This window comes from Eubalaena glacialis, chromosome 9 (assembly GCF_028564815.1).
Source record: "Eubalaena glacialis isolate mEubGla1 chromosome 9, mEubGla1.1.hap2.+ XY, whole genome shotgun sequence".
In the NCBI taxonomy this organism is placed as follows: domain Eukaryota; kingdom Metazoa; phylum Chordata; class Mammalia; order Artiodactyla; family Balaenidae; genus Eubalaena; species Eubalaena glacialis.
This window is the reverse complement of record NC_083724.1, coordinates 104,874,607-104,897,798: the sequence shown is the minus strand read 5'-3', so window position 1 is coordinate 104,897,798 and position 23,192 is coordinate 104,874,607.

Here is a 23,192-nt window from a genome sequence, read left to right as displayed (position 1 = left end):
TTAACCTACTAAATTCTCAAATCTAACCAAGTCAAAGGACTTTTTAAACATAAGCCCCATAAATTGTAACTGGACCACACAGTTCAAGTGCCTGGTTCCAACCTTCTGAGCCCTGCAAGGGGTGACACATATGTTAGCCTGTGTGTAACCAATGGTAGGGCAAGATACCCACACAAGGGCGCAGTCCCCTGGCCACATTGACCTGGGGAAGACTCATCAGCCATTGTTGGCCAGCACAGTAGAGAGAAAATAAGGAAGAGCAGGTACTACTAGGCTAACAAACCAAGCACATTGCTTCTCATCCAGGCTTCGCACTGACTCAGAAGAGATAACTAAGATGGATCTTGGCATGGTCCAGTCACCAAGTTGCTCAGGAAGCCTGTGACTAGGCAGATCAGTGGGCCCCTGAAGACCAGGATTGGGGTCATTGAGAGGTCATGGCCAGCAAGTCACAGTGGCAAAAGGCGAAACTGCATAGCAGGTGAGGTCTATGAGTGCAGGAGACCAATGTTATCTCGGGTTTTGTGCCATTCCATGCAGTGTGCTGGGCAGGGTCATGGGGTCCCTGAGCCCCCAGTATCCTGCTAGGAGACACCTGCAGGAGATGCAAAGGTCCAAGAGAGGTCAGAGCTCTCCACCAGCCTTGTCAACTTCTTACACATTAGCTTCCAGTATCATCCAATGTAGTGATGACTACAGGTCAGCCAGAAGACTCCTCGTTCCCCTAAAATGCCCATCTGCTTTGTGATACTTGAAATTGTCTCACTTTCCAGTTTAAGATGTGGCTTTGTGAGAGATAAACCTGATTTCAGTTGAGACTGAGTAAATGATTAATATTAGGCACTTTTTTTTCGGCAAAAGGGGGAGAAAGCCCAGCTGTTCTGGTTGACAGGAGGTTAAAATGTAAGGAGCTTCTTAGATGAGAAAAAAGAGCCAAGAAATGGCAGATATGGGTTTCACTGGAGACCAACACTGTGTTTTTCTAACTTATATCAAGGGTAAAACCTATAGTCAGATGTGCTGAGGGTCTGCTGACCGCTGACAGCTCATGCATGGACCAGGCTGTCCACTAGCCCTGTAGCCGCAGTGGGGGCACTGTGGAAACTCAAACACTGAGTACCCTTATTGCAACTACATCTCATTCAAGGTCTGGCTAGCCATGCCCATTAGTAGTATCAATTTATCCCAAATCTATGTACATACTGTGGGGCTGAGCTCCAAAGTCAACTGGTGGATCAGTTGATTATGTACATTTCATGGTCCTGTTTTAAATGTGTTCCTTATAGAAATGACAAGTGGTGAAATTAGATTCATGAGTTTAATAGTCATAATAACTGTAGTGACACCAAAATCATAGAAAAGAGAATGTGATCACAGAATTCAGAAAAATTGATCTAGCACAAAACTTTTCTATAAATACCCTAAGAAAATGATGGAGATTAAGATAAACAGGGATATTACATGGGTGTCATGTACCCCCTGATATGATGAGGTGAGAAGGACACCTCACCCCTGTGATATTCTTTCCTCAAACTCATAAACATAGTCTAGTCATGAGAAAAACATCAGACAAACCCCAACTGAAGGCCATTCTACAAAATATATGACCAGTACCTTCTCAAAGTTGTCAAGGTTGTGAGAGATAAAGAACAGGTAAGAAACAATCACAGATGTAAGGAGACATGATGACTAAATGTGATGTGGTGCTCTGTCTTGGAACTTGGAACAGAAAAGGACATTAATAGGAATACTGAACAGAGACTGAACACAGTCTGGGCAGTAGTTAATGGTAATGCATAAATGCTGGTCTCTTAGTTTTGACAAACAAAATAGGGTGTTTCTCTTTGAAACTTTTCTGTGAATCTAAAATTATTCATCCAAAAAATTACTTGAAAGCAGAGACATGGAAATTCTTAGAAGGAATCAATAGTAAATGCAGAGATCAAAAACACTGTAACAGAAATGAAGAATATCTTTGATGGATCTATTAGGAGACTGGACACAGCTGAGGAAAAGAAATCTCTGAACTTGAAGATATGTCAATAGAAACTTCCAAAACCAAAAAAGTAAAGAGAAAAAAATGACTGAAAATTACTGAACAAGAACTTTGGGATAACTACAAAAGTTGGAACATACATGCAATGGGAACACTCGAAGTAGAAGAAAGAGGGAAAAGAATAGAAGAATTATTCGAAGCAATGACTGAGAATTTCCCAATATTAATGTCAGTCACTAAACCACAGATACAGGAAGCTCAGAAAACACCAATCAGGAAAAATGCCAAAAAAAAAACTATACCTTGGTGTATTATTTTCAGACTACAGGAAAAATATCCTGAAAGAAGCCAGAGCAGGAAAATCGCTACACTTATTGAGGAGCAAATATAAGAATAACATCTTACTTCTCAGAAACCATGCATGCAAGAAAAGAGTGGCATAAAATATCTAAAGTGTTGGTAGAAAAAACTCATCTAGAATTCTTTACCCGGTGAAATTATTCTTCAAAAGTTAAGGAGAAATAAAGACTTTCTCAGACAAACAAAAATTGAGGGAATTTGTTACCAGTAGACCTGCCTTGCAAGAAATGTTTAAATAAGTCCTTTAGAGAAAAGGAAAATATTTAGATCAGAAACTCAGACGTACATAAGGAAGGGAAGACCATCAAAGAAGGAATATGTAAAAGTTAAATAAAAACTTTTATTTTTCTTATTCTTCACTGATAAAAGTTTGTTAACAAACAGATGACAGTTTGTTCAAGATAATAATAGCAGTAATGTATTTGATTATGTATATTATAAATGTATATATTTGCTTATGTATGCTTATATATAAGTGAAATGTCTGACAGAAATGATACCAAGTACAAGAAGAAGAAATTAAGATTATTTTGTTGTTATAAGATACTCACATTACCCATGAAGTGAAGTGAAACTGGACTTGGATTAGTTGTAAAAATATACTGCAAACTCTAGAGCAACCACTAAAAGAAGTTAAAAAAAAGTATAACTGATATGCTAAGAAAGGAGAGAAAATGGAATCATATAAAATACTCAATTAAAACCATAAAAAGAAGAAAAAGAGTGGAAGACAAAAATAGGAACAAAGAACAGGGGCAACAAATAGATAATAGTAATAAATATGGTAAATATTAATCCAACTATATCAATAATAACACTGAAATTCAATAATCAAAATGAACCATTAAAAGAGAGATTGTCAGAGTGGATAAAAATACATGGTCTAACTATACCTTGTCTATAAGAAGTTCACTTTAAAGATAAAGACACATACGGATTAAAAGTAAAGGAATGAAGGAAGAGATATCATGCTAACATTAATCAAAAGAAAGTGTGAGTGACTGCATTAATTTCAGACAGAGCAGACTTCAGAGCAAGGAAAGTTGTCAGAGATAAAGAGGGGCATTACATAATGGGATTAATACAGCAAGAAGACATCAGTTACATCATCCCATAGCAGCAGAATACACATTCTTCTCAAGCTTACATGGAACATTCACCAAAAAAGACCACAGTCTGGGCCATAAAACATGCCTTAACAAATTTAAATGAATAGAAATCATACAATTTATGTTCTCAGACCACAATGGCATTAAACTAGAAATTAATAACAGAAAAATAGCTGGAAAATCCAATAATATGTTGAGACTAAACAGCATACTTCTAAATAACACATGGATCAAACAAACTCAAGAGGAATTTAAAAATATTTTGACAAAATGAAAATAAAAATACAACTTATCAAAACTTGTGGGATGTAGCAAAAGCAGTGCCTATAGGGAAATTTATAGCATTGAAGGCATATATTAGAAAAGAAGTTCTAAAATTAACAACCTAAGCTTCCACTTTAGGAAACTAGAAAAGGAAGAGCAAATTAAATTCAAAGTAAGCAGAATAAAAGAAATAACAAAAATGGGATGAGAAATCAATGAAATTGAAAATAGGAAATCAGTAGAGAAAATCAACAAAATCAAAGGATGGTTCTTTGAAAATATCTGTAAAATTTATCAGGCTAACTAAGAAAAAAGACAGAGGATATAAATTACTATTATCAAAAATCATTAAGATGCCATGGGCTTTAAAAGGATAATAAAAGAATACTATGAGCAACTCTATGCCCACAAATTGGATAGCCTTGATAAAATGGACAAATTCCTTGAAGGATACAATTTCACAAAACTTACATATGAAGAAATAGACAATTTAAAGGGTCCTATATCTATTAAAGAAATTGAATCTACAATTAATAACCTTCCTAAACAGAAAGAACCAGGTCCAGATGAGTTTACATGTGAGTTCTACTAAATATTTAAGGAAGAAATTATACCAATTCTCTATCATCTCTTCCAGAAGACAGAAGGAGAAGTAATATGTCCTAATTCATTCTTTGGGACTAGCATTACTCCAATACCAAAACCAGACATTACAACAAAACCACAGACCATTATCTCTCATGAACATAGATGCAAAAATTTTCTACAAATGTTAGCAAATTGTATCCAACAATGTATAAGGAGATGTATAAGGTATATACACCATGACCAACTGAAGTTTATCCCATATGTGCAAATCTGTTTCAACAGCTGTAAATCAATTAATGTAATCCATCACATCAACAGGCTAAAGAAGAAAAATCACATAATCACGTCAGTAGATGAAGAAAAAACAGATGACAAAATCCAACACCCATCCATGCTAAAAATTCTCAGCAAATAGCAATAAAGGGGAAACTTCCTTGTCATCTACAGAAAACCTGCACTTAACATCATGCTTAATGGTGAGAACCTTCAATCCTTCCTGCTAAGATCAGGAACAAGGCAAGGATGAACCCTCTCACCACTCATTTTCAATAATGTACTGGAAGTCCTAGCTAATACAAGACAAGGAAAGGAAAACCTAGAGGCTTAAAACAACTGCTCAATATTCTGTAATAACCTAAATTGGAAAAGAACTTGAAAAAAGAATAGATACATGTATATGTGTAACCGAATCACTTTGCTATACACCTGAAACTAACACAACATTGTTAATCAACTATACACCAATATTAAATAATTTAAAACTATATATTTATCTCAGTTTCCATAGGTCAGGAATGCAGGTTAGATCATCTGTTCAGGGTCTCCCAAGGCTGCTCTCAAGCTGTCACCTGGCCTGTGTTCCTTCTGGAGCTCAGGGTCCTCTTTCATGCTCATGTGGCTGTTGGATGAATCCAGATCCTGTGGTTGTAGGACTGAGGTCTCTGTTCTCTTGTTGGCTGTCAGCTGGGGGTCTTTTCAGCTCCTACAGGATGTCCTCAGGCCCTTTCCATGTGGTCCCTTCTATAGGTTCTCTTATACTCAGAATCTCTCTTCTTTCAGGATGGGCCCAGTCCTTTTCAGGCTCACTTGTTTAAGTCAGGTCCACCTGAATAATTTCCCTTTTGACTAACTGAAAGTCAACTGACCGGAAATCTAATCATGAGAATGTTGCTCCATGATATTAAGAGGCTCTGCCCTCACTTACAAGGAGGGAATTATTCAGGAAGTGCATACGAGTGAGTGGGAATCTTGAGGGTCATTTTAGAATTCTGCCTGCCACAGTGCATGTTTCCCATAACAATGCAAGACAAGAGATTTACCACAGCTAAATGAAGGAGGCTGAATAGTCTAGTAATCTAAAGATCCTCCCCTGGAATCAGCCAGCTTTAGCAAGTTTTACTGAACTACCAGAGCAAGTTACTCATCTTCCTTGGTTTCCCTTTCTGTATGATGCAGATACTGAGGACGTGGACTTCATGGGGTTGTAGAAAAGACTTACTGCGCTCATTCACACAAAGCATTTGGTTCAGTGCTTGGCACATACGTGTTAAGTCAACATGACTAAGCTTCTCTCACAACTGTTATTTCCAAAGTTACTACAGGGCCATGGCAGCATGTGTAAGAAGGTTATCATATGCATGCAAATCCCATGTTGTCAAAACTGAGTATTGGAAAGGAGCCAAGGACCTTAGGGAGCTATGGATGGAAATTCTGCAAGCCAGGTCCAAGACTTGAGGGGAGGAGGAACCCCTTGGATATGGCCAAATCCTCAACTAAACTTACGTGTCCTGGGCTGGGTGGAGCATTACTCATGGGACAAGGAAGCTGATGTGGCAGAGCCAACACACCCATGTGAGGCTGCTAGTGTCCCCACTGCCTGCTTAGCACTTTTAAAAAGGACACCTAAGTGCCCCTCCTGAGATCTTAAGTACTGAAAACTTGGCCAAAGATATCCTGTGCTCTAGTCCTGCTTCTAATGCCAATCCCACTTGTGGCCAGATATGAGTTCCTTAAGCTTCTTTCTTTCTGGGAAACAAGTTACATAAACCCAACTCCTTGTATGGCCCCATGCCAGTTGAGTTACTTAAAAGCTTTGCTTTAAGTCAATCAAAACAGGGTCTGCCTGGGAGGGCATTCATTAGTGAATGCTGGCACAGCACCTTCTGATGTTAATTATTGTTATTGGGAGGCATTCGTTAAGGATGTTGAGAATCATTTTGCAAGGGACAGTGTTTATTAAAATGCAAATTGTCCTAGGCACCCTCTCCCCCTCAAGCTTTGGAAATCAAAGAGAATTATGGAGTGCGTACTTATTTTAAGACAACTTTTCCCATCAACCTAGTCCTGTGGCTTGCAGTGGAAGTCTTGGAGTACTACATGCCTTTTGGCAGTGGAAACTGTTTCATTTTGATCTATCTTTTGAGAAAGAAGTATTAGCAAGTATGGCACTCAGAGCAATTATGGCCCAAATAGGGAATCTCTGACGCACGTTGGAGAGTCCAGAACTGGCCCACAAAGCTGTCACCAGTCACATGTGGTTACTGAGCACTTGAAATATGGTCGCTGCCAATAGAGATGTGTTGTATGAGTAAAATACATACCAAGTTTTGAAGACTTAGTGTAGAAAAAATAATGAAAAGTAATTCATTAATGGGGTTTTTTTTTGGTACTGATTACATGTTGAAATGATACTATTCTGGCTATATTGGCTAAAATGACTTTTATCATAAAAATTAATTCCACATGTTTCTTTTTATATTTTAAACGTGGCTTCTAGAAAATGTACAATTACAGATGTGTCTCTTGTACCCTGTCTGGTGATCAGGGCAGTTCTAGACAGAATGAGGGCCGTGGTCCAAACCTTTCCTTCCTGTTCAGAATAACCCCCTTTCTGGGCACTCTGCCTCCCCTGTAGCTGCCTGCACCCCTTCCAGCCCTGGACCAGAGGGCTTTGGCTGGCATGGTGTTGGCATTGCCTGCTCAAAGCCCTTGCATAAACTCCATTGTCAGGACCCACATCTGTTTGCCTTTTGCACCTTCCCACCTCCCAGCCACCTTTATGCCCTAGTTCTGAAACACGCTAGGCCCATGGTTTCCCGAGCAACCCTGTGTGCTCTCAGCATTACTGCTCCTGGGACCCCTTTTGTCTTCCCAAGACCATGTCCCCTCTCACATCCCCTGTGCAGTTTTCCTGACACCCCTGCCCTCCCTGCATTCCTGTTGTCCTTGTGTTTATTACAGCACATTGACACTGTGTTGAAATTTTTCAGTGCCTTTCTTCTCATTAGACTGCACACTCCTCAGCGGAAGGACACCACATCTTTTTATCTGTGTCTCCACGGCATGTAGTAAATATTTGTTAAATGCCCACAGAATGAAAGAACCACAGGGTAAATAGTGCTAGGTTGCTAGCACTGCATGTCTGCACGACGATGCTGCGATAACAGCTGAGGTGCTGCAGGCTTTGTTTTTATTTTTATGTTTAATCATTATTTTCTTTTAATAACAATGAAAACCTCTGTAGGGAGTAAACCCAGTGGCACTCCTCTGAGGTGAGAAGGAGTCCAAGTGCATTCTCTCCCCTTCAGGGCATCTGGCTTCCCCTTGGGTCACCACCTGTCTCAGCCAGGGGTGGGATTCTTGGTGTTATGGTGGGTTGAACGCTGAGAATTGCCACCAAGTGCCAATTAGCCACTTGCTGGGATGGCGATCTTGCAAATAGAAAGCTCAGAGCGTGACTGGATGTTTGCCTGTTTGCCTGTTTTCACAGGAGATAGAAATCTCCTTTCTGCCATGCGGATCAGTGTTTGTGTTGTTTAGTTGCGAGTCTGTTTGGGGTTGCTGAGGCCATGTTGCTTCATACAACTGGCCTTGCCCTCCCCAGGCCTCCCCCTCCCCAGCTTCCCCCATGTGAGGATGTGTCTGTTTCCTGGAAGCGGCTTTGGTCCATTTGCCCTCCCTCTGCTGGACAACTGAGCAGGGCTCCTAGAGCAGGTCACTGCTGATTCAGAGTGTTATATTTCAGGGGTGTCCTGCTTCAAGAAAACTCAATAGACAGAAAGCTAACTGAGTAACCTAAATGATTAGGACTGATTCTCTCCCTGAGAATGGAGCTTCCTGGAGACTTACTCCAAGTCCCTATAAGGAGTCAGCCAGTATTATTAAAAATAATCTTTCCTTTTAATGTGATTGACTGTAAGCTTTTCAGGAATACAACCTTTTCGTAGATGAAGACCTAGCTTTTCTTTGGTCAGAAGAGCAAAGAAAGTCTTGCCTGTCCAAAACATAAAAATTCAAACCTAACTCATACAAAGAAATCCACTGTCTCATTTACCCACAAAACTACAAGGGGAGCCATTGAAACCTGCAGAGTAAGGAAGAGAATGCATCAGGCCAAGGGAAATCGTCGTGAGTGAGCAATTGGGCCTTGCACTGTGGGTTGTATTCTGGCTTTGGCCAGCCCAGCTGCTTTCCCATGATGCTGGCCTGCTGGGTTGCCCAAAATCATTATGCAATTCTCCATCATGTAGGCTCTCCCCTAGGACCAATGGAAGGTTGCTTTTGGCTCAGTTAGACCGGATTTGAAACTAATCAAGATATGCGTTATTTTCCTCTGAGGGATACAGGTTGTTGTCAGTCTAGGCAATGGGCCATCTGGCAGCGGGTTCTAAGTTGCCCGTCCATCCAGCCCTCCATGGCACTAAGTAGAGCTGCCAATATTCTCCCTGCAGCTCCCCTGGCAAACGGCATGAGAACTCCAGCTGATCCAGCAGTCAGCGGCCCAGATCTCTACCTGGACTTCTTCAGGTGAGGCACTGATGCTGGGAGGATACAGCGTCTGAATGTATGAATGTGGACAACAGTCCTTAGTTCTATGGCCTGCTCCAGGAAGGCGTGGCGTTAGAGCAAAGGTTACACGGTAAGCCCTGGGCCTTCTACCATACCTGCCACTTCCTTTCTGAGTCTATATGACTCAGGTCTTCCAGGGTTTTGTTGTCTTTGTTTACTTCTGTCTCATTAAAATTCAAATACTGACTTTGTATTGACTGAACTTGACTATGCACAGTCAGAGACTCAGAGCATAGCAGGGCTGGGCTAAGAGTGGTGAATGGATCCTGGATCATTTTTGGCCCTCAGGTTTCTAAGTTACATGATCCTGCAGCCTCAGTTTAATCATCTGTAAAATGAGCACATGGCCCCACATAATTTGTAAGGCCCAGCCTCTTGGACAGTGTATAAAGCTCATGAACTAATAAAACTGCTGAGATGAATCAATTTTCAACACATAGAAATACGATTCACACTCCTGGGTTAAAAGAGTAGATGGAGGTGAAAGAGAAAACCCTCCCTTCTTCACATTTCCTTAGTCAGCAGCTACTATCTTATATCTTTTGCTGGATCTTCATAAAAGGAAATATTATATCCTTGGAAAAGCACACTTATGTCTGCTTTGTTGTCCTTCCTGATGGTCATCTTAAAATCCCACTGCTGTGTGGTACCTCTGATGCTCACCTAAGCTGTTGAAACTTGCAAAAATTCACAAAAGTTCAAAAAGGAACAGAAAACATCAGGAGGTAATCAAAAGAATCAAAACCTCCAGGCAACTGTACATCATACAAATCAGTTTTTATTGCATTCAGTTGTAGTAATGTCCACAGTTAATTTCTCCTGATTTAGGTCTATGCATTGAACAAACACATTTCGCAGATCTTTAAGAATTTTTAAAAGGAAGACATTTTTCAGACCTGTGCCTTTGTGACATCAAAATACCCCACTAGAGAGTGTATAGTTCAGACAGGCGACGTGCTGCTTTATCTTGGTAAATCCAAACAGCATGACTGATTTTGTTTTCCTCCCGTAAACTCACTGAACGGATTGTTGTCAACAGGTCAAGTGCTCCAAGTAAAGGTGGTTACTCAGAGCTAAATGCAGGCTTTGTTTTGTTTTCATTTCAGGACTAGCAAGGTGGGACATTAACATGTCTGTATTTACCACCAAGGCTGGATGTTTTTAGTGGGAGTTAAATATATCATGTTTAAAATGTAATTATTAATATTACCATGACTAATAACATCACAACTAATAATATTCACAACACATAATATTTTCCCATGCCTTATCTCACTGGATCACACTGAAAGCTCAATGGGGGGAGCAATGTTTTTGTTTATTGAAGAGGTCCTGATTCTCAGAGAAGTGAAGTGATTTTCTCAAGGTCACAGGTGGCCAAGGTCACTCGGCTTCCAGGCTCACAACTCAGGTGTTCAGACTTTTAAGTCCCTGCTCACTCTGGCATGTTGTGTGCCTTTGAAATGCACATCTGTAACAGTTTTAAGGGGCAAATCAAACAAGTAGGTTGAAATAAAGAAAGCAGTTGTCTAAATATTTGAAACTAAAATTTTTATAATATTAGCTATTAAAACATTTTTATTTAAAACTATCATGTGAATAAAGATGGTTACTGTTGTTCTGTAATCTGTATTAGCCCTCGTCTTCAGTTCCGTGGATTACTGAAGGTCAGCTATAGCCAGTTATTCATTTGGGCAAATTTTGTGTTTTAAACAAATTCTTTCTATGACAAGTATTTGACATGCCCTTAATTAATCATAAGGAATAAGGTTTCTTGGACTCATCTTCAAGAACTGTACATAACAAAGAGTAGGTTTCATGTCTTTTCAGAAAAATCCTTATCAGTTGTTTTAAAATTCAACTAACCCCCCACCCCGTCCCGACTGATTTTAATGGAGGTTGACTTTAATTAAAAAGCTTAACTTTGCTTCTGCAATACAAAATGGCACCTGTTAGTAAGGTTAGTAACATAATCCCATATATCTGGTTGATATAGAGCAACACTCAGTTTCCAAGTACAATTGCATTTCTCTCATTATAGTGCTATAAGCCTATAAGGAGAGTGTTGTCCCCATGCCTTGGAATCTGATTATCACTGGAGAACTCTCACCCATGTCGTCCAGGTCAGTGTTCCCAGTTGGGCTTTAGTGAAGATTTGAAGGTCAGGGTGAGAAGCCCTTATCAACCAAGGCCCATTTTTTCAATAGCTGGAACTCAAAAATGAAGCAGAACAGGCAAGGCATGGGGTTATAGCAGACTCACTGGACTGGCAACATTTGTGGGCAGCCAATCACTTGTGAAGCTTCCGATAATTCTGCCCCAGGATGCTTACCTGTGCTACCTGCAGGAGAGACAGTCGAGGGAGTGGGGAGCTTCCCACTGAAGATCTATAGTCCTAGCATTTTGCAGAACTAGGTCAGCATCATCAATAATGAAGGGTATTTTTGCATAGGGCACAAAAAGCTGCATTAAAAGAGATCTAGATTTTTATAATTTTATTTGTTTGAGTCCTATCTTCTTTTCTTGGTAATAATGGCTAAAGTTTGTCTATTTTGTTCATTTTTTCAAAAAAGCAGCTCTTATTTTCATTGATCCTTTCTATTGTCTTTTTAGTTTCTATTTCATTTATTTCCACTCTCATCTTTGTTATTTCCTTCCTTCTACGAACTTTGGGCTTAATTTCTGTGTTCTTTTTCTAGTTCCTTGAGATGTAAAGGGAACCCTGGTGCACTACTGGTGGGAATGTAAACTGTTGCAGCCACTATGGAAAACAGTATGGAGATTTATCAAAAGATTAAATTAGAATTATCACATAATCCAGCAATACCCACTTCTAGGTTTTTACCCAAAGGAAACAAAAACACTAACTCAAAATGATATATGCTTTTCTCAGGGTATATGCCCAGTAGTGGGATTGCTGGGTCATATGGCAGTTCTATTTTTAGTTTTTTAAGGAACCTCCATACTGTTCTCCATAGTGGTTGTATCAGTTTACATTCCCATCAACAGTGCAGGAGGGTTCCCTTTTCACCACACCCTTTCCAGCATTTATTGTTTAAAAAAAAAAAACACAAAAAATGATATATGCACCACCATGTTCACTGTAACATTATTCACAATAGTCAAGACATGGAAACAACCTAAGTGTCCCTTAACAAAGGAATGAAGAAAATGTTACACATATACACACATGCACAGGCACACACACACACACACACAAACATATATAATGTAATATTATTCAGCTACCAGAAAGAAAGAAATCTTGTTATTTGCGACAACATGGATGGAACTTGATGGAATTATACTAAGTGAAGTAAGCCAGACAAAGAAAGATAAATATTGTATGATATTTATATGTGGAATCTAAAAAAATGTCAAGTTTATAGAAACAGAGCAAAAAGTGTTTGCCAGGGGCTGGGTGTTGGAGGGAATAAGGAGAGGTTAGTAAAAGCATACATTTGTTAAAAGTAAAAGTGAAAAAGGTATACTTTCAGTTATAAAATGAATAAGGTCTGAGGATCCAATGTATAACATGGTGACTCTAGTTGAGAACGCTTGGCTGTAAAATTGAAATTTGCTGAGAGAGTAGAGCTTAAATGTTCTCACCAAAAGAAAAAAATATTATATAAATATATAAGGTGATGGGTGTGTTAATTAACCAGATAGGATGAATCCTTTAGTAATGTAGATAGATATCAAATCATCAGGATGTACACTTTAAATATCTTACAACCTTATTTGTCAATTATACCTCAATAAAGCTGAAAAAATGAAGTGTTCATGTACATTTTAGGTATAAGAAAGAAATAAAAATACCAAAAAAAAAAGTATCTGAAGAAAACTCTAAATCAAAAAGATACATGCACCCCAATGTTCACAGCAGCACTATTTACAATAGTCAAGACATGGAAGCAACCTAAATGTCTATGAACAGATGAATGGATAAAGATGTGATATGTGATATATATATATAATGGAATATTACTCAGTTGTAAAAAAGAATGAAATAATGCCATTTGCAGCAAGATGAATGGATCTAGAGATTATCATATTAAGAGAAGTAAGTCAGACAAAGACTAATATCATATGATATCACTTTTATGTGGAATCTAAAATATGATACAAATGAACTTATTTACAAAACAGAAATAGAGTCACAGACATAGAAAACAAACTTATGGTTACCAAAGGGAAAAGGGGTGGGGGAGGGATAAATTAGGAGTTTGGGATTAACATATATATACACTACTATATATAAGATAGCTAAACAACAAGGACCTACTGTATAGCACAGGAAAGTATATTCAACATCTTGTAATAACCTATAATGGAAAAGAATCTGAAAAAGAATATATATATATATATATATATAAACTGAATCACTTTGCTGTACACCTGAAACTAACACAACATTGTATTACCTATAATTCAATAAAACATTTTTAAGAAAGAACAGAAGAAAGCTGAAGATATATTCTCCAAAATAAAAAAAAAATGAAGAGAGAGAGACCTATTAGAGTCAACAGATTATCAGGTCTCAGAGGATGACTTGGAAGTCAGTGCTTGACTTGGACAGGTAAGGAAAGTCGACCAGAAATGATTGCTACTAGAGAAAATACACACACAGGCACTCAGACACACATTCACACACACATACACTCATGCACAGAGATATGCAAATTCCCACACAGGAACACATACATATATGCACAAACATACACATGTGTGCATACACACATACACATGTATGCACAGACAGACTCACATGCAACACACAGAGATGCATATACACACCCGATTAGCTTATCTTAATCAAGTCTTGGAACCAATAAAAGCATTTTTGCACCTTGTTTTTAAGCTCTTAAGTAGAAGTTTATCTAAAATGCTCAAGTAAGACTGGTGTTTTGGTCTCCTAAATTGTGTGGAGTTTTCAGACGCAGATAAGTTAGTCTCTAAGTACCGGGTTGAGTACTGGTACAGCACTGTATAATTTTTCTTTTGAAGAGCTACAAACACTTCTGTTGATCACATCTCATGTTGCTTTACCCAGGAGAAAACAGACATTATTATTCCTGCTTTTCTAGAGGGAAACTAGGACATACTGTGTAAGTCAATCAGCCCCGAGCTGCAACGCTGGGGCTGGGGAGCTGGTCCTGTTCTAACTGATGGCAAACTGGACATTGGTGGTTTTGTTTACTACTATGGATAAAGATTATAGCTGTGTGAGCTGATATACCTCCTGGGTGTAAGCAGATAAGTTTCTGAATATGGACATAATATAGAAGCAGGTCTTTAATCAGACCATTTTGTAAATAGTGACAGTGAATCCACGGGTTCTGCCTCCACAACTTCTCTTGCCCGCCCACAGGGAAATGGGTGAACACATCCCTGAGGGACTTGCCTGGAACCTGAGCTCTGGTCTATTGTAAGTAACACGAGAGCAGTGTGGTCCTCAGGCCCTCTCACAGAAGCAGGCTCTGTTTGCACTGCTGATCCAACCTCAGGGCATTAAAACTTCAGAGCCACTTTGCCTGCACTGAAGCAACAGGAAGTTGAGAGCTACCTACTCCGTTCTGTCACCTTTGCAAGAGGCGAGTTCTGTATTGATCTGTTTGCCACTGTGATCCAGAAATCCTTTACTCCCTGAGGATGATGACTGATTCCAATGTACGGAATAGACTGGCGTCTCAGTTCACGTGTTCCTTGTCTGCTGCCAGCATCGAGTGGCACAGACAGCTCATGTATTCCTCAGGCCACTAAGCAGATGCTTCATCCTCCCTCTGAAGAAGCCTGGCCCCAGCTGGGTCCCCCAGTCTTTCCCTTCACCCAAATTTTCTATCTGTAGGGGATGACCCTGTGAGGTTCTTGGCTCTGGCTCTTTCTTTCTGTCTCTGCTCAGAACTCCCCCCTGCATTAAGGTAGATGGAATTTTCACAGCCAATCTGCTGTTTCGTTAAAGTCCTTTGTGCACATATGAGAATAATGGTGGAGTTGACATCTGAGATGCAAGAAAGCATCACTGATTGTGCAAAAACATCAGAGTACTCAAAAGATTTTGCTAATGTCAGAGCATTTGTCCCACACTAAGCTGATGGGGTTCAATTCCAGAGGTGAGATGACTGAGAATCAGTCTGAGCAGAGCCAGGAGCACACCTGGAGGGATGTGAGGGCTGATCAAAGAAAGCACAGTGCCGGTGGGGTGGTTCCAGGTCTCCTGCCCCAGAGATAGCAACCCATGGACTTTAACTATGCGTTTTATGAATGGGAACAATGGATAGATCTTCCTCTATATTCTCCCCTTTCCCTCCCTTGGTTTCAGGAGACAGCTGAAGCAGGACATTGCCATGCAGAGAGAAGTCAGGCTGGCCACGGGGCCTTGTGCCCTCCCTGTGACACCCTGGTGGTCACATAGCATCTCTGTGCTCCACATCTGTAAAGGGTGGGAAGGGAGTATGATGCCTCTCTCAGCTAAAGAGAGGGCAAAGTAACTATTTCCTAACCATTCACAAATTCTATCTCTCCTTTAGTTTTTTTTTAGTTATGGCTGATATATGCAAATGAAAACTGAGGATGTTCCCCTCTATGGAATGCTTCTATCCCTGTATGTATATATATATAATCTGACCCTGTGGGGTATTAATAATAGGAATATACAAAGTGTGACTAAATTTCATAATATCAGTTTGTGGAGCCAGTAAAATTGACGACTTGAGATCACAGTGGGGATTGGTAGAACAGGATCTTTTATGCCAGCTTCTGGATGAAGAGAGGTGAAGTTTGCTTCTTTCAGTAGCAGAATAAAAATCAGTGATAGAGAGATAGATAGATAGATAGATAGACAGATAGATAGATCTACATACAAACACACATACATGTATGTACACACACACTTTCTACTTTTACTTTCATATGAAGCTAAAGATAGCTGTCAGTGAGATTTTTGGAAAGACTACTTAAAAGTTTATGAGGGCTCTTGGGTGCCTGCTGAGCTCACTTCTCAGTGGGTGTGCATTATAGTCGAGACAGTCTGACAGGTGTGTGAGATTCCAGGTGCTAGCACAGCATGGCCTTCAGCAGATAATTGGTAGAGTCAGAGGCCATGTGCAGCTCACATGTTTCCCCTCAATGACATTTATTATCTCTCAATTAAAACACCGGCCTTAACTCACCCTTCTTGCAGGCCTAGTGCTTGAAAGGAGCCTGGTACAATCAGTTTGGGGAACCCACCTATGCCCCAAACCAAGAGACTGGTTTTTAGAAACACCTCCGGAAATGGGGCTTAGTACTGAACATCTTCCAGTGATTCTGCCTGCGGTAAAGTCAATCCAAAACACAGGACCAATATTGCCCTGTCTATCTGTCTCTTCCAGAGCAGGCAGGGGCTTCATCTTCCATGTCCTCATAACTAGCATTTTCCAAGATTGCCAGATTGATTCTTGAAATAGAAAATTATTCTGAAGGAACTATAGTATAATTTAAAAATTAAACAATGATCTTCCGGAATATGGTTGTGCAATTCCCACAAGCCCTGGATATTTGCAACAGTCTCCTAGCCACTATCCTGCCTGCCCTCCCTGCACTGCCCAGTCACTCTGAAACCCACCCTCGGCCCACCACGTTCAAGAGAAGAGACATCTGGGACATTGTTAAAGAAAATACTATTCCTGGAAGTGTGGTCAAGATAGCAGAATAGGAAGACCCTGAGCTCACCTCCTCCCACAGGCACATCAAAATTACAAGTATTTACAGAGCAACTATCAATGAGAACAACCTGAACACTAGCAGAAAAGAGTTTCCACAGCTAAAGATATAAAGAAGAAATCACAATGAGATGGGTAGGAGGGGTGGAGATGTAGTATGATCAAAATCCACATACTCAGGTAGGTGACAGGAGAATAATCACAACTGCAGAGGTTCTCTCCAAGGAGTGAGGGGTCTGAGCCTCACATCAGACACCCCAGCCCAGAGGTCTTGCATCAAGAAGAAGAGCCCCCAGAACATCTGCCTTTGAAGGCAAGCAGGGCTTGCATATGGGAGAACTGGAGGGCTGTAGGTAACAGACTCTGCTTTTAAAAATGCATGCAATATCTCACACACTTTGAGACCCAGCATATGGGCAGCAATTTGAGATGACCCTGAGTCAAACCCACCTGCTCATCTCGGGGAACATCTTGAAGAGGCAGGGACTCTCCCTGGGAGCATAGACTCTGGTGGCATCCATTTTTGGGAGCTCATTCTACCATGCGGATATTGGTTCTGGTGAGCACCACTTTGGAGTCCTCTCTCTAGCTTATTAGTGCTAAGGGCTTACCTATCCACCAGCAGACCAGTTGCAGACCCCGGCCCCCTGGACCCCACAGCCTGCCGACCTGGGACTCAGGCCCTCCCACCAGTAGGTTAGCACCAGCCTTGGCTCCCCTAGGCCCCACAGCCAGCCTTCCTGACCCAACCCTGCCCACCAGCAAACTGGCACCAGTCCTGGGAACCCACCAGGCCATGAAACCAGCTGCTCTGGTACCCGGCCCCTCTCACCAATGGGCCAGCAGCTATCACATGAGGCAGGACCTGGTAGCCAAGCAAGTCAGGACAGCCCTGCCTACCAGGCACCCACAGTAGTCAGCCCCACCACAACAGAAAGGCCCACAAAGGGAGCAACCCTAGAGCATATAGCTACGGTGAACAGAGGGGAGTGTGCTGCTGGGCCTCATAGGATGTCTCCTACAGGAGACCACTTCTCTGAGATCAGGAAATGTAACTGACACACATAATACATAAAAATAAACACAGCAATTTGGCCAAAAGAAGGAACAATACAAAATCTCAGAAAAAGAACTGAAATGGAGATAATCCATCTACCTGATAAAGAGTTCAAGGTAGTTGTCATAAAGATGCTTAATGAACTCAGTGGAAGAAAAATTGAACATGGCAAGAATTTTAACAGAGTTAGAAAATGTAAAGAACCAAACAAAGTTGAATACAATAACTGAAATAAAAATACACTAGAAGGGACAACAGTAAATTCAATGATACTGAGAAATGGATCTATGAACTAGAAGACAGAGTAGTGGAAATAGCTAAGCTGAACAGAAAAAAAAAAAAAAGAATTAAAAAAAAGAAGATAGTTTAAGAAACCTCTAAGACAACAACAAGCATACTAACGTTGACATTATAGTGGTTCCAAAGGGAGAAGAGAGAAAGGGGCAGAAAATATATTTGAAAAAATAATAACTGAAAACTTCCCTAATCTGGGAAAGGAAATGGACATCCAGGTCCAGGAAACACAGAGAATCCTACACAAGATGAACTCATAGAGATCCACCAAGACACATTATAATTAAAATTGCAAAAATTAAATAAAGAGAAAATCTTAAGAAACAGTGAGAGAAAAACAACTAGTTATATACAAAGGAACTCCCATAAGACTATCAGCTGAATCTTCAGCAGAAAATTTGCAGGCCATAGGGAGAGACAAGCTGTATTCCAAATGATGAAATGTAAAAACTTACAACTAAAAATAGTCTACCCAGCAAGACCATCATTTATATTTGAAGGAGAGAGAGTTTTACAGATAAGCAAAAGCAAAGAGTTCAGCAACTGTAAACCAATGTTACAAGAAATATTAAAGGAACTTCTCTGAGCAGAAAAGAAAACAACTAGAAATATAAAAACTATTAAAGGAAAATCTCATTGGTAAAGACAAACATACAGCAAATGTAGTAGTCAGCCACTTCTAAAGCTAGTAGGAAGTTTTTAAAGACAAAAGTAGTAAAATCTTCTACCCCACAACAAGTAGTTAAGGGGTACACAGAACAAAAAGATCAAAATATGATGTCAAAAACATTAAATGTAGGAGGAGAAGTAAAAAAATGCAAGGTTGTTAGAATGTATTCAAACTTAAAAGATCATTAACTTAATGTAATCATTAGATAGATAGATAGATAGATATAAACAGTTACATATGAACCTTATGGTTACCACAATCCAAAAACCTATAATAGATACACACACACACAAAATGAATCCAAACATAACACTAAAGATAGTCATCAAATCATAAGGGAAGAGAGCAAAAGAAGAAGAAAGAACAAAAAAAGAACTACAAAAACAACTAGAAAACAAAATAGCAGTAAGTACATACCTATCAATAACTACTTGTGATGTAAATGGACTAAATGCTCCAATCAGAAGACAGAATGGCTGAATGTATATAAAAAAACAAGACCCATATATATGCTGCCTATAACAGATTCACTTTATTTATTTATTTATAGCATTTTTAAATTGAAGTATAGTTGATTTACAATATTGTGTTAATTTCTGCTGTACAGCAAAGTGATTCAGTTATACATATACATACATTCTTTATATGTATATTCTTTTCCATTATGGTTTATCATAGGATACAGAATATAGTTCTCTGTACTATACAGTAAGACATTGTTGTTTATCCTTTCCATATATAATAGCTTACATCTGCTAACTCCAACCTCCCACTCCATTCCTCCCTGACCCCTCCCCCTTGGCAACCACAAGTCTGTTCTCTATGTCTGTGCAGACCCACTTTGGTTACAAAGACATACACAGACCGAAAGTGAAGGGATCTAAAAAGGTATTCAATGCGAATGCAAACGAAAAAAAAGCTGGGTAGCAATACTTATACCAGGCAAAGTAAGCTTTAAAACAAAGGTAGTAACAAGAGACAAGGAAGGACATTACATAATGATCAAGGAGTCAATCCAACAAGAAGGTATAACAATTGTAATATCTTATTATAATTTATAACTGTAACATATAAATATGTATACACACCCAATATAGGAGCACTTGAATACTTAAAGCAAATATTAACAAATATAAAGGGGGAAATTGACAGTAACACAAAAATAGTAGGGGACATTAACACTCCAATTACTTCAATAGACTGATCATCCAGACAGAAAATTAATAAGGAAAAATTAATCTTAAACAAGACATTAGACCAAATGGAATATATAGAGAGGGTTGGCCAAAAAGTGCCTTCAGTTTTTAAGTAAAAATAAAAAACACATTTTTCATTTTCACCAAGAACTTTATTGAACAACGTATTCACCCTTTTGTTCCACTACCTTCTGCCATTTTTCAGACAACTTCTTAATTCCGTCTTCTCAAAACTTTTTATCTTTTTGAGCAAAGAATTGTTCCAGGTGCCTTTTACAGTCTTGTAAGGAATTGAAATTTTTTCCATGAAGAGAATTTTGTAAAGACAGAAATAAATGGAAATCTGAAGTTGCAATGTCTGATGAATACAGCAGATGAATCAGAACTTCCCAGCCAAGCTGTAACAGTTTTTACCTGGTGATCAAAGAAACATGTTGGTCTTGCATTATCCTGATGGAAGACTTTGCATTTTCTGATGACTAATTCTGGACGCTTTTTGTCAAGTGCTGCTTTCAGTTGGTCTAATTGGGAGCAGTACTTGTTGGATTTAATCGTTTGGTTTTCCAAAAGGAGCTCATAATAGAGGACTCCCTTCCAACCCCACCATATACACAACGTCACCTTCTTTGGATGAAAACTGACCTTTGGTATGGTTGATGGTGGTTCATTTTGCTTGCCCCACGAGCTCTTCTGTTCCACATTATTGTACAGTGTCCACGTTTTATCGCCCATCACAATTTGTTTTAAAAACTTAACATTTTCATTACGTTTCAGTAGAGAATCGCATGCAGAAATATGGTCAAGAAGGTTTTTTTCACTTATGTGAACCCAAACATCAAAACGATGAACATAACCAAGCTGGTGCAAATGATTTTCAACACTTGATTTGGATAGTTTGAGTATGTCGGCTATCTCCCGTGTGGTATAACATTGATTGTTCTCAATTAATGTCTTGGTTTGATCTCTATCAACTTCAACTGGTCTATCCAACCATGGAGTGAGAAGTCTCCAGCACGAAACTTCGCAAACCACTTTTGACACATTCGATCAGTCACAGCACCTTCTCCATACACTGCACAAATCTTTTTTTGCATTCCAGTTGTGTTTTTACCTTTCTTGAAATAATAAAGCATAATATGCCAAAAATGTTGCTTTTCTTCTTCCATCTTCAATATTAAAATGGCTACACAAAAATTCACCAATTTTGATGTCATTTTTTTTTAAATGCACGCTGATATGACAGCTGTCACATACAATCTAACAAAATTGTTTTGAATGAAATTAAAGACAACTAAGTGCTATTAGAGCCATCTTATGGAAGAAACCTAATGAACCTTTTGGTCAACCCAATATATATATATATATATATATATATATATATATATATATATATTATATATATATATATATATATATATATATATATAATATATATATATTATATATATATATATAAATATATATTATATATATATATTATATATATATATATGGAGAGAGAGAGAGAGAGAGAGAGAACATTCTATCCAAAAGCAGCAGAATGCATATTCCTTTCCAGTGCACATGGAACATTCTCCAGGATTGATCACATGCTAGACCATGCTAGACCATGAAACAAGTCTCAATAAATTTAAGAAATTGAAATCATATCAAGCATCTTTTCCAACCACAATGGTGTAAGACTAGAAATCAGCTACAAGGAAAAAAAAATGGCAAAAAACCACAAACATGTGGAGACTAAACAATATACTACTGAACAACCCATGTGTCACTAAAGAAATCAAAGAGAAAATAAAAAAATATTGGGAGACAAATGAAAATGGAATCACAAGGATTCAAAAATCTATGGGATGCAGAAAAACAGTTCTAAGAGGGAAGTTTATAGTGATACAAGCTTATCTCGGGAAATAAGAAAAAAACTGAAATAAAAACCTAATTTTATACCTAAGGGAAACAGAAAAAGAAGAATAAATAAAACCTAAATTAGTAGAAGGAAAGAAATAATAGCGATTAGAGTGAAAATAAATGAAATAGAGACTAAAGTAACAACAGAAACAATCAATGAAACTAAGAGCTGATTATTTGAAAAGATAAACAAAACTGATAAACCTTTAGCCAGGCTCATCAAGAAAAAAAGAGAGAAGGCCCAAATCAATAAAATCAGAAATTAAAAGAGAGAAATTAGCAACAACACCAGAGAAATACAAAGGTTCATAAGAGATTACTACAAACAATTATATACCAATAAAATAGAAAACCTAGAAGAAATGGATAAATTCCTAGAAATCTGCAATATTCCAAGACAGAATCAGAAGAAATAGAAAATATGAACAGATGGATTACCAGTAATGAAACTGAATCAGTACTAGAAAAAAACCTCAACAAACAAAAGTCTAGGACCAGATTGGTCTCAGGTGAATTCTACCAAGCATTAAAGAGTTAACACCTATTCTTCTCAAACTATTCCAAAAAATTGAAGAGAAGGGAGAGCGTATGGACTCATCCCACTAAACCATATTCACCATGATACCAAAACCAGACGAAAACACCACATAAAAAGAAGAAAATTATAGGCCAATATCCCTAATAAACATAGATGTAAAAATTCTTAACAAAATGTCAGCCAACAAAATTCAACAATACATTAAAAGATCATATACCATGATCAAGTAGAATTTATCCGAGGGATATAAGGATGGTTCAATATCTGCGAAACTTGATATACCATGTTAACAAATTGAAAAATAATAATCATATGGTTATCCCAATAGATGCAGAAAAAGTATTTGTCAAAATTCAACATTCACTTATGACAAAAATTCTCAACCAAGTGAATATAGAGGGAACATACCCTAACATAATAAAGGCCATATGTGACAAACCTGTGTCATACAAACAGCCAATGTCATACTTGATGATGAAAAGTTGAAAGCAATTCCTCTAAGATCAGGAACAAGAGAAGGATGGCCTACTCTTGTCACTTTTATTCTACATAGTATTGGAAGTCCTAGCCACAGTAATCAGACAAGAAAAAGACATAAAAGGAATCTAAATTGGAAAAGAAGTAAGGCTAACATTATTTGCAGATGACATGATACTACATATAG